Source organism: Drosophila hydei, unplaced genomic scaffold, assembly GCF_003285905.1.
Source record: "Drosophila hydei strain 15085-1641.00,03,60 unplaced genomic scaffold, DhydRS2 tig00008114-arrow-pilon, whole genome shotgun sequence".
In the NCBI taxonomy this organism is placed as follows: Eukaryota; Metazoa; Arthropoda; class Insecta; order Diptera; family Drosophilidae; genus Drosophila; species Drosophila hydei.
The window spans coordinates 6,246,318-6,261,131 of NW_022045827.1; positions in this window are offsets into that span (position 1 = coordinate 6,246,318).

Sequence of the window (14,814 nt, forward strand, 5' to 3'; positions counted from 1 at the left end):
GCGAGGCAAATGGAGGCGGGGAATAGGTGCTGGCGGCTCAAACAGGAACCAGGGAGACAGCGCAAGGACACGCCGTTTACCGTGTGTGGTGAGTTTCAATTGCATATACAGTGAACTAGCGCTAAGGTGAACTGTAGTTTCAAGTGGCTGCTATAGAAAAATCGCTGTCAACTGGCTGAGCTTATCTAAATGTGATATTTAAATGATTTTCAACGACAATTTTACTTCGAGTCTTGTTTCCATTTTAGTGCGTATATACTGTATTGCGTATACGCGATGTGGTGAATTCGTAGATATTAAAGCATCGCTCCAGCTCCATTGTGCAACTATTTTTAGTGTGCAGCCCCTAAAGCGGAGTGCTACCGAGCACTCTGCCCTTGAACGAACACGATTCGCTCTGGCTGCCCACACACACAAGCGTTGTACACTGAAAGAAATATGGCATTGAGTCTGAGTGCTAAAGGTTTCTTGTAGAATTGTTTACTTTCCTAAAATGTACTTAATAATTAAATTTTTTTTAAATAAATAAACTAAGCTTAAAAATTGAATTGGGAAACAAATTTCTTAAATGAGAAAAGATCTTAAATTCATTAGTTTGTCTGTTGTTTAACTTATTAAAACTGATAACTCTTAGTTTTTCTTCCAGTGCACTTGCAATGCTCTCTTTCTCTCTCTCACTCCCTCTCTTAGTTCGCGCTGCAACCCAATCCAGTGACAATATCTGTGCACAGCTGGAAACCAGTTGTTTCGTCTCTGAGTAGCTGCATATGTCAAACGAATCGAGCATTGATGCCCAAGCCTCTACCCTTACCCCGTACCTGCCGTCCCGCCCCATAGTTGCCTCATGCCCATGCCCTTTGGGGCATGCCCAGTGTCCAAATGTCCTTGCTTAGTGAACTCTGCATGCGATGACATTGATTTTAGTTATATGTATATGCATGTGGGTGTGTATATATAAAGTTGTGTGTGGGTGTGTGTGTAGGTGTATGTGTATGTGCCTGTGCGTGTGTGTGCTTTGTGGTTTCCAATTGCAGCGGCGCCTCAGCTGTCAGCTGCATTAGCATTTCAACTTGGCTTTACTCTCTTTCTCTCTCTCTTTCTCTCCCTCTCTGTTTATAGGCTATTTGGCTGTAGTAGGGGGCTAAATTAATTGTTTATAGAGATTATATTTAATAAACGACTCGGGAAATATGAGACAAAATGTAGAAAGCCTACTTCAGTTGGAACAGTTTACGTCTTAAATAACATTGTTATTATTTATATAGGGAATTGTATCTGTATCTTCGGCAATTGTTTATAGTTTGAATTTGTTCTGCGCTAAATAACAATAAAAATATTTATTTTGTTGAGATCAATTAATTGTGTCAGTTTGAAGTGGTTCAAAGTTGAAGATTTAGGAATTGGGAGATCAGATGAGTTGAGATATGTTTCCCAAGCGACTCAAAGCGAAGTGTAGTCAATGTAGTTGCTATATATATATATATTATATGATAGATATTTCAATTTGAAATGCAATCCAAGCTGTTGAATGGTTCAGCTATATATATATATCTTAATCTTGTAGCAAAGATTGCTTGATCAGTTCTTTTAATGAACTTCTATTTTGAACTTCCAAATTTATAGTTCCACTATGAACTATATATATATATATGATTATGAAATGGTATATACATGCTATATGATATATAATTGAATCTATATATACTTACATAAGATCAAGAACGTTATCATATTTCAGTGCTCCACTGAAGTGTATTCAGTATTAAACATTTTATTTTAAAGTATTTATAATAACAATAAATAATACAAATAAAATTGCAATTAAAATAAAATGCTTCAATAAATTTTCGCTCTTTGAATTTACATTCTGAAAACGCATTCAAATTTATTTCACAACATGGCGTATGCGTGATTCGAGGTAGATAAAATCGTTCAGAAATTCAAATATCTGATTGAATAGTAGGAATCGAATGACTAGAAAAGTATCCGTGGGATACACAAAGAGGCAGGAGACTTGAGGCTTGACTCACAGTGACTCGCCAGCTGCAGTGGCAACAACTGCATTATAGTTGTTCTTTTTCTTGTTCTTGTGCGAGTTGCTGTTGCTGCTGTTGTTGTTGTTGTTGTTGTTGTGGCTAGTTTTTCTTTTCTTTTTTTCTGTTCTCTTTTTGTTCGCGGAGGCCGCCATTGCTGCGGCAAGTCGCGACGTTCTTCTCGGGCAATGCCGAGAGTCGCGGCGTTGATAATGGCGATGACGTCGTTGCCATGGCGGCTGCTGCTGCGGAGTACAGTCATAGAGCGAGACATGAGCAGAGGCGCGTAGAGAGATGAGCGATGGGCGAGAGGGTGGGTGGTGGCACACTCTATAACGTCGCATCCATAAACTACACAAATTCCTTTAAAAGCGTAAAATGCATTCGATAGATACACACACAGCGAGACAGGCTGGCAGAATACACGAGGCGCACAGAGCTACAGATACATTCGCACAGTTGCAGATACAGATACGGCTATAGATGCAGACGCAGATACAGATAGACCAGCTATAGTTTGCCTCAGTCACACAGCTGAACAGTTTTCTATACGAATGTATCTGTAGCTGTGTATCCGTATCTGTATCTGTATCTGTAAACGTATCTTTCGCAGTTGTTGCTTTGGCATTGCTCATATTTACTTGAAATTCAATTTGCAAGCATATCTGACGATGTCTTTTGTTTGCCCAAAGTTTCAATTGTTTGCTATTTTGTTTGTTTTCATTGCCGTTGTTGTTGTTGTTGTTATTTTTGCTTTTCGCTTTACAAAATTTGCAATTAATTTGTGCTGCTTTTCCCTTTAATTACGCATCAGTTTTGATAGATTGCCACGTATGTGATTGTAGCCTCTTCATATGTATAAATATCTCTATGTATATACAATTGTATATACAGCTGTGTTCAAGAAAAGTAGTAAACGTGTTCTTTGTGTCTTCTTCACTCTGGTACTCTTGGTAAGAGCACTAATACGTTCCTGTTTCTAAAAAGTACTCACAATTCTAGCTATATGTAAGATGCTATTTCCAATTGTGATTTACCTTTCACCTTTTATATATCTTTCTACTTAAGATCATATTTTCTAGTAGATCAGAGTTGAAAGCCGATTACTATAAATAATATAAATATTATACATAAGGCAAAGAATATTTATTTATATTTAAACTTCTCAGATTGCGTATACGCCGTGTATGCCCTAGCAGGAATTACGGCTTGAGCTTTCTTCAATATTCTCCGCAAACAGCCAGCTTGTCATCAATAAATGATCAAGCATAATCCATGCAGGTGCACTCAGCCGGGCCATTAGCTGCTCCAACTGGCTTTTTGCTACAGGCAACTGCAGCTCGAAACCCTTTCGAGTTTGGGCCGCAAACTAAAGGCTCAGTGCTTCGGTTGACTGAATGCTGCACTCAGTTTTTGACCAGCTCAACTTAAGTTGTTCTGCCTGCAGCAGGCATAACTGTAACTGGAATTTATAATGCTCGAAGAGCAGGAGAATACTTCGTATTTAGAGCGTGACGGCGAGAGGGGTTGCTGATTGCTTGATACCCTGTTCGACAAGTGCAGCAATATGTATAAGAGGACCTTTCAAAGTCACCAATACAACGGGGGCATTACGCGTTCGTAGTAACTTGCATATGACTAACCCTAGCTCACTGTATATAGAAATACATAGCATGCATATGAAAGAGAGTGAGGGAGACAGACAGAGAGAGAGAGAGAGAAAGTGTGAGTGTGAGTGGAAGGCAAACAATTGCAATGGCAAATGCATTGTAATGAATGTCATCCGTTCATTAAAATTATGTCATACTCGCATATTTTGACACACATTTCCACTCACAGACATACCCACACACACACACATACATATATATTTATATATATAGAGACACTTCGTAAGCCCAACCAACAACTGCGCCTCATTAGCAATAGCAAACTGAACCACCCCGGCATGGCCCGCCCCCTCGCTTCGACTAACGCACGCTTTGTTTCCGTTTCTATTCAATGCGATACCCTACTAAAAAACAACTCCTCCCCCTCCCTCACAGACACCCTCGATTCGGCATTTTAGCTGACCAATGAAAATCGAGCGACGTTCAGCTTCGAATATTTTTGCTGCTTGTTTATGGCTTTCCGTATTTTTATGGCCTAGCATAGATTGACGTAATGTCGCCTGTATATATGATGAAAGTAATAAGATGTAGAAGATAGAAGATATAGATAAAGATATTGATATAGATATAGATATAGATATAGATATAGATATAGCTATAGGTATAGATATAGATATAGATATAGATATAGATATAGATATAGATATAGATATAGATATAGATATAGATATAGATATAGATATAGATATAGATATAGATATAGATATAGATATAGATATAGATAGAGATAGAGATAGAGATAGAGATAGAGATAGAGATAGAGATAGAGATAGAGATAGAGATAGAGATAGAGATAGAGATAGAGATAGAGATAGAGATAGAGATAGAGATAGAGATAGAGATAGAGATAGAGATAGAGATAGAGATAGAGATAGAGATAGAGATAGAGATAGAGATAGAGATAGAGATAGAGATAGAGATAGAGATAGAGATAGAGATAGAGATAGAGATAGAGATAGAGATAGAGATAGAGATAGAGATAGAGATAGAGATAGAGATAGAGATAGAGATAGAGATAGAGATAGAGATAGAGATAGAGATAGAGATAGAGATATAGATATAGATACAGATACGGAGATAAATATAAAGCGAGAGATAAAAATCGAGACATAGAAGCTGGAGATAGAGATATAGATAGACAGATAAATATAGACAGAAAGATAAACAGATACCGTTAGACAGATAGATATAGGGAGATAGAGGGATAGATAGATACAGAGATACATATATATGCAGATAAAGATAGATACATGTGAATAGATAGAGAGTTACTTAGATAAATTGGCATACAAATTGTTTATTCTTACACATATTCATGTTAATTTAATTTATTTTAAATGAAACTACGTTTCGACTTGTATGTATTGATATTTTAAATCATTCTCGACAATTGCAATTAAAATATCGTGCAATTCATAATATTTACGATTCTGAGTAATGTGCTCCTATTATTCTCATGAAGTTTGCCGACACGAATTGCATCATTTTGCTTAACATTTTTAAGTAGCTGTGAATAATGGAAGTAGTTGGAATTAGTTTACATAGATGTCGCTTTTTGCTCTTTTTTAGCACACGCAACGCCCGCATTGCTGTCTCTGTCCCACTCACGCTAGTTCTCATGCCATGCAAAATGGCCGACAATTTTAAATTTTGTTGCTAAGGCGCTGCAGCAGCTGCTGTTGAGCTCTTTAGCTGCTTGCTGTTGTTGCTTTTGTTGTTTTCCTATTCATTTTTCTTGCTCATTAATTTCAATTCTCCATTTAAATAGCTGTCGACCGCTCGCTGTTCGCCATTTTTTTTATTGACGTCGCGACATTTATTTAAATGTGAATTTGAATTTGAATTTGAATTCTGTGTTCCTCGTATCTATTCGCCTTCCAAATGCTGATTAATAATTATTAACTGCTGCTAACACTAAATAGACTCAAATAATTATTTATCTAGCTTAATTGGTGTGAACAAAAAATAATAATTAAATATCAAATAACAGCAATTAAAAAGCGAGTAATACAATGGGAAATTTCATTTTGCAAGTGTTTTATCAGCTAATCGAGGAATGTATTTATTTATATATAATATTTAACAGTGTTTTATATAACAATTATTGCCTAATGCTGTTTAGCAAATATATTACTTTAATAAACTTAATCAAAATATTAAGTAACAGCTATCTTATATATATATATTCGAGGTCTGTTCAATAGTATTTCGAATGGTTTTTGCTTATCTTTGACTGTTGCCTAACGCCAATAGATAGAGCAGTGAATCCGTATAAAATCTTCTTCAGACTATGCTGCCTGTGACTTTTTTCTGCAGTGGAACAAGATCAAGAATCTTGTAGAAAATTGTTAAAAAAACAGATCAACTTTTCATAATAAAAGTTTATTCTTCAACTGATTTTAAAGATCTCTATGATATGGTAGGCCGATGTAGTTAGATTTGGTTAGTTCTATATATTTAATCATCGTTTGCAGGCCTTACTATAGTCAAGAATATGAGCTTAAAGCCTTATTACTTAGATCTGATCAGTGGAATATCTTTTATTGAACTTCATTGATACATATACATATATGTTATCCACATATATAGTTCCTTAGTCGCATGCAAACCGATCTTCACCTACTTTGTGTACTCAAAACAAAACCATATCAACTTCAATAAAATTCCTTTTCTTGGAAAGTGTTGCTTTGTGTATATAATTTTGTGGATATTAACGATATCAATTTCAACATCGGCTTTGACCCTTTTGGTAAGTTGCTTATAATAATCATGCCACATAAATTGCGGACGATGTTGCATACACTTATTGGCAATCTTGCCACACCGTCAAATCCCATAAAAATCAACAGATTTTAGTCTTTAAAATTGCGCACAAATTATATGTTGAGGCTGCAAGTGGCTCTTTGCCTACCGCTTTTTGTTGCAACTCTACCCTCAGCGGTGTCTTGCTTAACGGTAAAGCTAATTTATGCCACAAGTTTTTGAGGAATTGCTCTCTAAAGCGCAAAGGCGGAAGTTGCTGCTGCTGCTGCTGCTGCTGCTGCTGCTGTTCAAGAAGCCAATTGAATGCAACAACAACAGAAAGCATTGTGGCAAGTGGCATGTTGCAGGTTGCAACTCTCTTGGTAGCTGGTGAAAGGGGCGAAATATACCGTTGCCTTTCGTAAGTGTGTGTGCGTGTGTATGTATGTATTGCTTTTCTGACCTGCACTTGTTGGCCAGCAGCAGCAGCAACAGCAGTTGAAAGGCCAGCTGCATGTGTTTAAGCCATGGCTCAAACTTGTTTTTGAATTTTGGGGGTAACACGCGGCGTATGCGTAATTAGATTTGCGTTTGCTGCGCTCGCTCACTAATTGGCCTAAAGCTTTACCGTATTTTACGCGAAGTTGAACAGAACGTTGGTAATCGACTAGAAGATACCTTAGTTGAGGTTCAAAGTGAGAATAGAGACTAGAGGAGGAAACAAATTGGCAAAGAGTGGAAATGTTGCCACAATGCGATTTCCATTTGCTCTCAGAACAATCATGTTTTGGCATATATTCAAGGGTATTCAGCAGTCATAGATACACCACTCTGAGAGTTAACATATCCACTTTTTGTCCTGGGGCAAGGAATTGCAAGAAATGATGCGATAAAAGAAGAGAAAAGAAAATGTAATTTCTGGTTTAACGTTCACTGATCCGCGTTCTGTTGCTGCGTCTTCTAGCTGCTTCATATGTTGTGCCTCGCTGGGGTGCCACAGCGCGCTGTCGATGACGTTGCACTTTTGTGCTATTCTTTTCGGTTCTGATGTTTTTTTTTTTTTTGCAACGTCAATAAACGAGTTTTGCGGCGAGGCAAGCGAACTGCCCAAGCAACGCTCTATTGGTGGCAGAGGCATGTACAAGGTGTTGCTAGGAGCGGGGAATGGGCGGGGTGCTAGAAGGGAGGTTGGTATCGGGTTTTGGCTTCGACTTTGGTTCGTCTACCTTGTGCGTTGTTTTTGCCGTTGCCACCGCTGCTGCTGCTGCCGCTGCTGCCTTTTGTTTAGTTGTTGCCATGTTGCATAGGATTTTGAACCCGTTTTTGTAGTCATGCAGTCATGTCGACCCTGCCTGCTAGCCCCTGTACTCCATGTGGCGCGTCCATAACCTAACCTAACTTTTTTTAGAGCCTCCAGATGAAATAGCGTGCGGTAAACGCTTTGTTAGCTGTTTGTTGTTGTTGGTGTTTGCTGTTTGTGCCTCTTTTGTGTTGCATGTTAAACGTACTGATACTCTAACTGTTCCGTCAGTTTGTTTAACTCTTTGCTTTATGACCTTTGTTTGAATGCATTTTAGAGATAAATGCATTTTGTTGGTGTCTTCTCATTCAGTGAGTGCTAATTGTTTAATTGTTATTTAATAATACAGTTTTTGTTTGGTGAATTTGTTGATTTTTAGTAGTTTTTTTTCACTGCATTTTCTGATCAAAACCAATTGCATAAAGTGCGACTGAAAAAGCTCTAAAAAAACAGACAACTATTCAAGCTTGTATATATAAGAAAAAAAGGGATAGCTATATGAATGCGGCGAATTAAGTAGAAACTAAGCTTGACAAGCAACCCGTAAATTAGCTGCATTATAGGAGTCAACACTTTACTCTCTTCCTCCTTGCTTGACAAGAACTTCAGAACTTTGTGCTAAGAAACTTTTTGCGTGCACCTTTGCTGTTGTCTTCGCTACCAATGAAATGTGCGCTTAATGAAAATAATTGCATTTTTTGCATAATTTATGACACACACACGCACACATGTGCAAAGAGGAGACACACAAAAGCCGCTGTCACCCACACACACATAACTCATTGTTCGGCTCAAGAGCCTAAAAAGGATGTGCGGTTCTCTCTTCAACTGACGTTCGCTTGTCGGTTCGGTAAAGTAATTTTGTGGCACATGTGGGTGTCAAGCACCGTTGCAAAGGCAGCGTAAAATGCAATCAACAACAATGAAAAATTTCAAAAGCAACAATAACAACAACGTGAGCTTGCGTATTTCCTGTGTGTGAATGAAAACAGCAGTCGCAGCAGCAGCAAAACGAAATGAGCGCAAAATTCAATTTGTGCATACTTCTGCAAAACGTTAAAGAGAGCTTTTTGGAGCTGGACAAAGAGAACGCGTCAGGCGAAAGCTTTTGGCACTCTCAGTGCTGGTATTGTGTGCGCTCTCTTGCTCTCTTCTGCTTTGCTGCGCCGCACGTTGCGTGTCATTGACCTTTGAAATTGCATTGCATGTGGCTTCGCTAATGCCGCTGTCGCTGCCGCTGCTGGCGTCGCTGCTGCTGTTGCTGTCTTTTGCTCTGCTTTGCTTTAGCTACGTCATTCTACGTTATTTCGCATTTCCCACATGCCGCGGCCCGCTACGTCTGCTCTGTCTGCCTGCTGTGACTTCGTCATCAAGCTCACACTTACATACACCGAACTTGCGAACGACACGTGTATTTGTTTGTGTGCTTTGCCATAACATCAAATTATATTAAGCCAGCTGAAGCGAAGAAGAAGAAGATAAAGGAGAGGATAAAAGCCCAACGCTGCTTATCTGCTGATCCCTACCCCCTCACTGCTACAGCTCCATTATGTGCCTTGCAAGTTATTTTAATATCTTTCAATATCTTGCGCTTTTTGAAGCACTTATTTTTCTTGTTCCTTGTTGTTGCTGTTGCTTACTTCGATAATCGCTCGATAGCAAACAAAAACTTTGACAATGGATGGGCGACAACTCTCCGTCCGAGATTCACCGCCCGAGTCGCATTGTCTAAGTGGACGAACAGCACCAGCAGCAAAGCAGCAGTAGCAGTAACAGCAGCCGTCGCAGAAGTTCATTGAACGCCCCGCAGACATAAAGCAAACTCAATAAACGAACGCACAGCGCAAATAAACAGCAGCCAATAAGAAAAACGAATACGCAGATAGAAATCGCAACCAGGCAGAAGATGCAGAAGAGACGAGACCCAACGCAAGACCGAGACCAAGACAAGACGCATGCAACAGAAACAGACGGAAACAAAAGACAACCAGAAGAGAGCCGTAAAATAAGTAGCTGCTACCGTTTATACAGACGCACACATACACTCTCACACACATGCACTCGCGAACAGTTGATTTTTAGCATGATTATCACAGTTGTTGATGTGCCATAAAACCGATTCAATCTTAATATAACAGGTGTGTAAAAGCTCATTACAAAAACTGTTATAATTGAACCGGTTTAATACGTTTGGGAAATGAAGTAATATGAAACCAAATAAACTCTATAAAGCTGAAACGTTTGGAATTAAAGCAGCAATCGGGAAATGAAACAAAAATGCTGAGTTTTGAACTAATCTTTTAAAAAACTAACACTTTCTGTTAAATACGAAAAAAGCATAAACAATATAATTCAAGGAAAAAGTCTTCTTTTCATTAGACATTTTCATATTGATCTTGATTGAACCCAATTAAAATTGCCTTAGAAAACTTATATTTGCTATAATAATAACAAGCTCGCTTTACCACTTATCAAATATCGGAACACTTCATGCATCAAAGCTCGTCATTCACATTATGATTTAATTGCATGAAAGGCCACGGCGACAATATTGTTCAATTTGTGAGCAACAAAAGAGCAGTCATAACAAGGGGCGAATCCACTGTCCAGACTCGAAAGCAGACCCACAGACGAGACGTCACGGCGAGCGGTGGAGAGGGCACTTGCCAAAAAGGAGTAGTCAGTCACACATACGTAAGCGAGAGAGGGAGAGTGAGCGAGCGTGTGTGAGTGTATGCATGTAGCCATGACGCGGCAGCACAACCATGACCCACACCAACAAACAGGAAACGAAACGACAAAATAAACGCCAAAACAGCTTTGCCAAAAAGCGGCAACTGTAAAAGAAATACATCCCAAAGACGGCGAGTGGGAGAGCGCAGCTAAGGCAGAGAGAGAAAGAGAGAGAGAGAGTGGAGGAGAGCAAGTCATTTACTCGCTTCAACGCCAAATTTCAATTACAATTACCAACACGGCGAAGGCCACAAAAAAAAAGAACGGCGAAATATGTAAAACGAAAAAGAGAGCGTGGACAGAGGCGTGGAGGCGTGGCAATGCAGCATAGTGTGAATGAAGCATAAACTACGAAACGCAAATACCAGCACACACTGAAAAAAAAAGAAGACGACGAAGCTGAAGCAGTAGAAGTCGAAAAAAGAACGTCGCCGTAGCCCAGACACAGCCAGACACACAGTTACACATACATATGTACGTATATGCATGTATGAGTGTACATATGGCTATTAAAAATGGCTGCTAACATGGCTGCGAACATGGCAGGCAGCGCAACAGACAGAGACGAAACACACACATTCACTCATATAACTTCAGCAGCAGGCAGCATTTAAATCGGAGCAGTGGCAGCAGCAGCACCAGCAGCAGCTCTGGAGCTTCTGCTGCTCCACGAATGAAGTTGCAAAACAGAACGCGCAAAGGTTAATCAACTCTGCGTTTGGCTTTGCCAACAACTTCCCAACTCGGCACTGGGATTTTTCAAATGGGCAGAAGAGTCGCCTTCGCCACCGTCACAACCAACGTGCGACTCTCCGTCGCGCACCATGTTGTTGTCTGTGGCAAAGGAGTTGGTAACATGCACAAACAACAACAGCAACAACAACAAACGGCACCTAATTGAATTGCTTGCATGTGCCGCTTATCTCACTGTTTGTTTGTGTGTGCGTGCAACTCCCATGACAATGGCATTGAAAGAGCAGCAGACAAGATGTGACCCAACTCTGCGAGAATGACAGATAAGAAGAGAGCGAGAGCGAGCTTAAGAGAGCGCGCTTGCAAATGGCGTATTGCATAATTATGTGCAACTGAGATTCATATAGGTGCCATAATTTCTGTATGTGTGTGTGTGTGAGCGTGTGTGAGTATGTGTGGCATTGTGGTTTTTATGCGGAGGCACCTTTGGCCTTGGTTTTTTAAAATTGTTGTGTGAAAACGCGAGAATTTTCCCTAGGGATGGAATTAAATTAAAATAAAATGAATGCAACACAAAATAAAATAAATATTACAAAAATAATATAAAATGAAATGAAAAAGGAAAAAATACTGATAAAAGGGAAATTTTCAAGTATATAAGAAGGAAATTATTTTAAAATATTAAATAAACTTGAATGAGTTAATGAATGGAAAACTAAAAGTATTAAAAAGACAAAGAATTTTCATTAAATAAAAATACCTAATATTTTAAAAATATTTTATTTTTTTATGTGCTTATCAAAAATATTTCATAAAAATACGAATTTTTATGAAATGGAATTACTTTTTTATTTTTAATTAAGAAAGAATTAAATAAACTTAAATTAAGTAAACAATTTTTGTGTTGGAAACAAAATTTTTTGTTGTAATAAATAAATAAAATCTTTTTTTTTTTGTGTACACATTGATTGGTAACAATTATACAAAACAACTATGAACAGTTTTGAATGTTTCCTGCACAAAACGATCTAATTTACGTTTCCTGCTCATATTTTATTGGCTGTTCGGTAACAAATGCAGTGCCCGCAAAATGAATCAGTAAATAAACCAATTAAACAAGCGAGCTGCATATTTAAATAGCCTGCAGGCAAATAGACACAGACACACACCAGCACACCCGCACGCGGTCAGCATTAAAAATGAAAATTAATAGCCGGCGAGTTCATTTTCCATGCAAACATTTCCACATGATTGCGCGCAGTCGAATGAAAATTGTTGATTAATGTGCAAATAATAAGCGAATTTCGATATTGTTTGCAGAGCTGTGCGGAAAATGCAAACAGCCGCGTCAAAAGGAAATAAAGAAAATGTTAACTAACAGACGACCGTAAAATTATAAACTGACCCGGCTTACCAGGCGTATGTATAATATTATAATTTGCTCTTTTCCTCTTTGGTCTGGTCAAATCCCAAAATAATTACAGCTTATATTAGATGGAAAAGTTTTGCTTTTATAGTGCAAAACAAAAACAAAACAAAAAGTAAACAAATGCATGCTAAGAGCAGCACAGCCTAAGTATAAGAGAGTGTGTGCCTAAGAGAGAGAGAGAGAGAGAGAGCGTGAGCGAGAGAGCGAGCAAGAGAGCTTTAGTAGCTGCAGGGGCAATGGCAATGCAAAGCTCATGCTGCTGGCAGAGCAGTTACCGGTTTTTTTGCGCGACGTCAACGTCGACGTCAGCGTCGCAACATAAGTAGGAAGGAAGCGCGCGTGTGTGTGTGACGTCGTTGTTGGCTGTGTGAATTTGTTGAGGCAGGTCCTGGCTAAAATAGGTACAGCCAACGAACTGCGCGCAGACACAGCGCGACAGTTGTGTGTGTGTGCGTGCGCTACTGCTACCACCAAAGAATCATGTGGCAGGCCAATGGGTGAAGACGCAGCAGCATTTTGGCAGCGTCTCACTGCTGTACATATGTATGCAACAACAACAACGGGCACAACAAGCAACATATAGCCAAAACACTCGATAGATACAGCAACACACAAACACACACAGCGCTCCGCTCAGCTGCAGCAGCGCAGTCGCTGCACAACAGACGCTGGCACTGACGCTGCCGCTGCCACGCTCAATGGCATTTCAGTTTCAGTTTTTTGTTGTTCCGAGGCATTTGCCGTTCAGGAAGCGCAACGCCAAGTTGCCCAAAGCAGCCAAACTAAAGCTAACACACATGCACACATACACACATACATACATAGATATGTACATATGCATAGCATATTTAGCTAAAATAGAGCTAAAAACATAGCTAGATACGGCTAAAAGGCAACTTTTAGAGTGCAAATTGTTTTGTTTTTGTTGTTGTCGTTGTTGTTGGTTTTTAGTTGTTTCGTGGCTATTTTTGTGGGCGATGCATGTGTTGTGGCAGTCGAGCGAACGTTTCTTTGTTGCAAATTGAATTGCAGCTTGCAACAAGCAAGCGGCTTACGTGGCCGGCAGACGCAAATCTATTGAGGATTAAGCTTAAGCAAAAAGAAGAATATTTAGGACTAAAAATAGGTACATATATGAAACATCTATATGAAATAGTCACAAAAGATGTATTACAAGTCTAATTCTTTTTTCTTTCACTATTTACAGATTCCATGCCACAGCAACAACTTTGCCAAGAGGCGTACGCAGTAAGCTTCAACTTTATCAGCCACAAACATTAAAAATCCCTTCTTTCTTTCAGCTTTCAGCAGACTACTGGAATTTCGCAACAACTCGAAATGCTCGTGCATCAATCAGAGAACTTAGTAAATCCCATGAGAAATGGTGCATACTTACATATGGACCATTAACAGAAACCCGTAAATCCGAACTTGTGCTGTTTTATATCTGTTACAAGACCGGCATTATGGGAGTCTGTCAATGCAAACAACTTGGTTTTTGGCAACAAAACAGAGCAACATTGAAAAAACTATAAACAAATACAAAAAAGTAATAGAATCAACAAACAAATATGAAGTTCATTCACAAATCAACAAAATAAACTAAACATCTTCTATAATTTAATAAAATGTGTAATTCATAAGAGTAAAACAATAAATCTTCGTATATGTGAGAGACAAATCCAGTTTATTGTAAAATACTTACAAAATAAAAATAATAATAAAAAGTTTTAAATCAATTACATATTTCACACTATAAACAAAACTAATAAAATTTACTTATAAAATGCAAACGGAAAACAAATAAACAAGTTGTAAAATGAATACAAAAAATATAAAATTATATTATTATATAATATAATAAGTCATAATATGAACAAAATCATAAAAGAATAATAAATACCTTTTGAAACAATAACAATATTTAATAACACAAGTTAATAGAAAAAAAAACAACAAATAAATTGATTTAATTTGTAATAAAAAGTTTGATAATAAATATAATATAATATATAATTATTTAATTTGATTTGTATAAAAATTGATAATAAAAAATATTAAAATTTTAAAAAGGAAAGAAAAGGAAATGCAAAGAAATACTTGTTTGTTATATTAAATATTATATTTAAATCTACGTGCAAATTTAATTTAATATATATATATATATATATATATATATATATATATATATATATATATATATAATAAATGAAC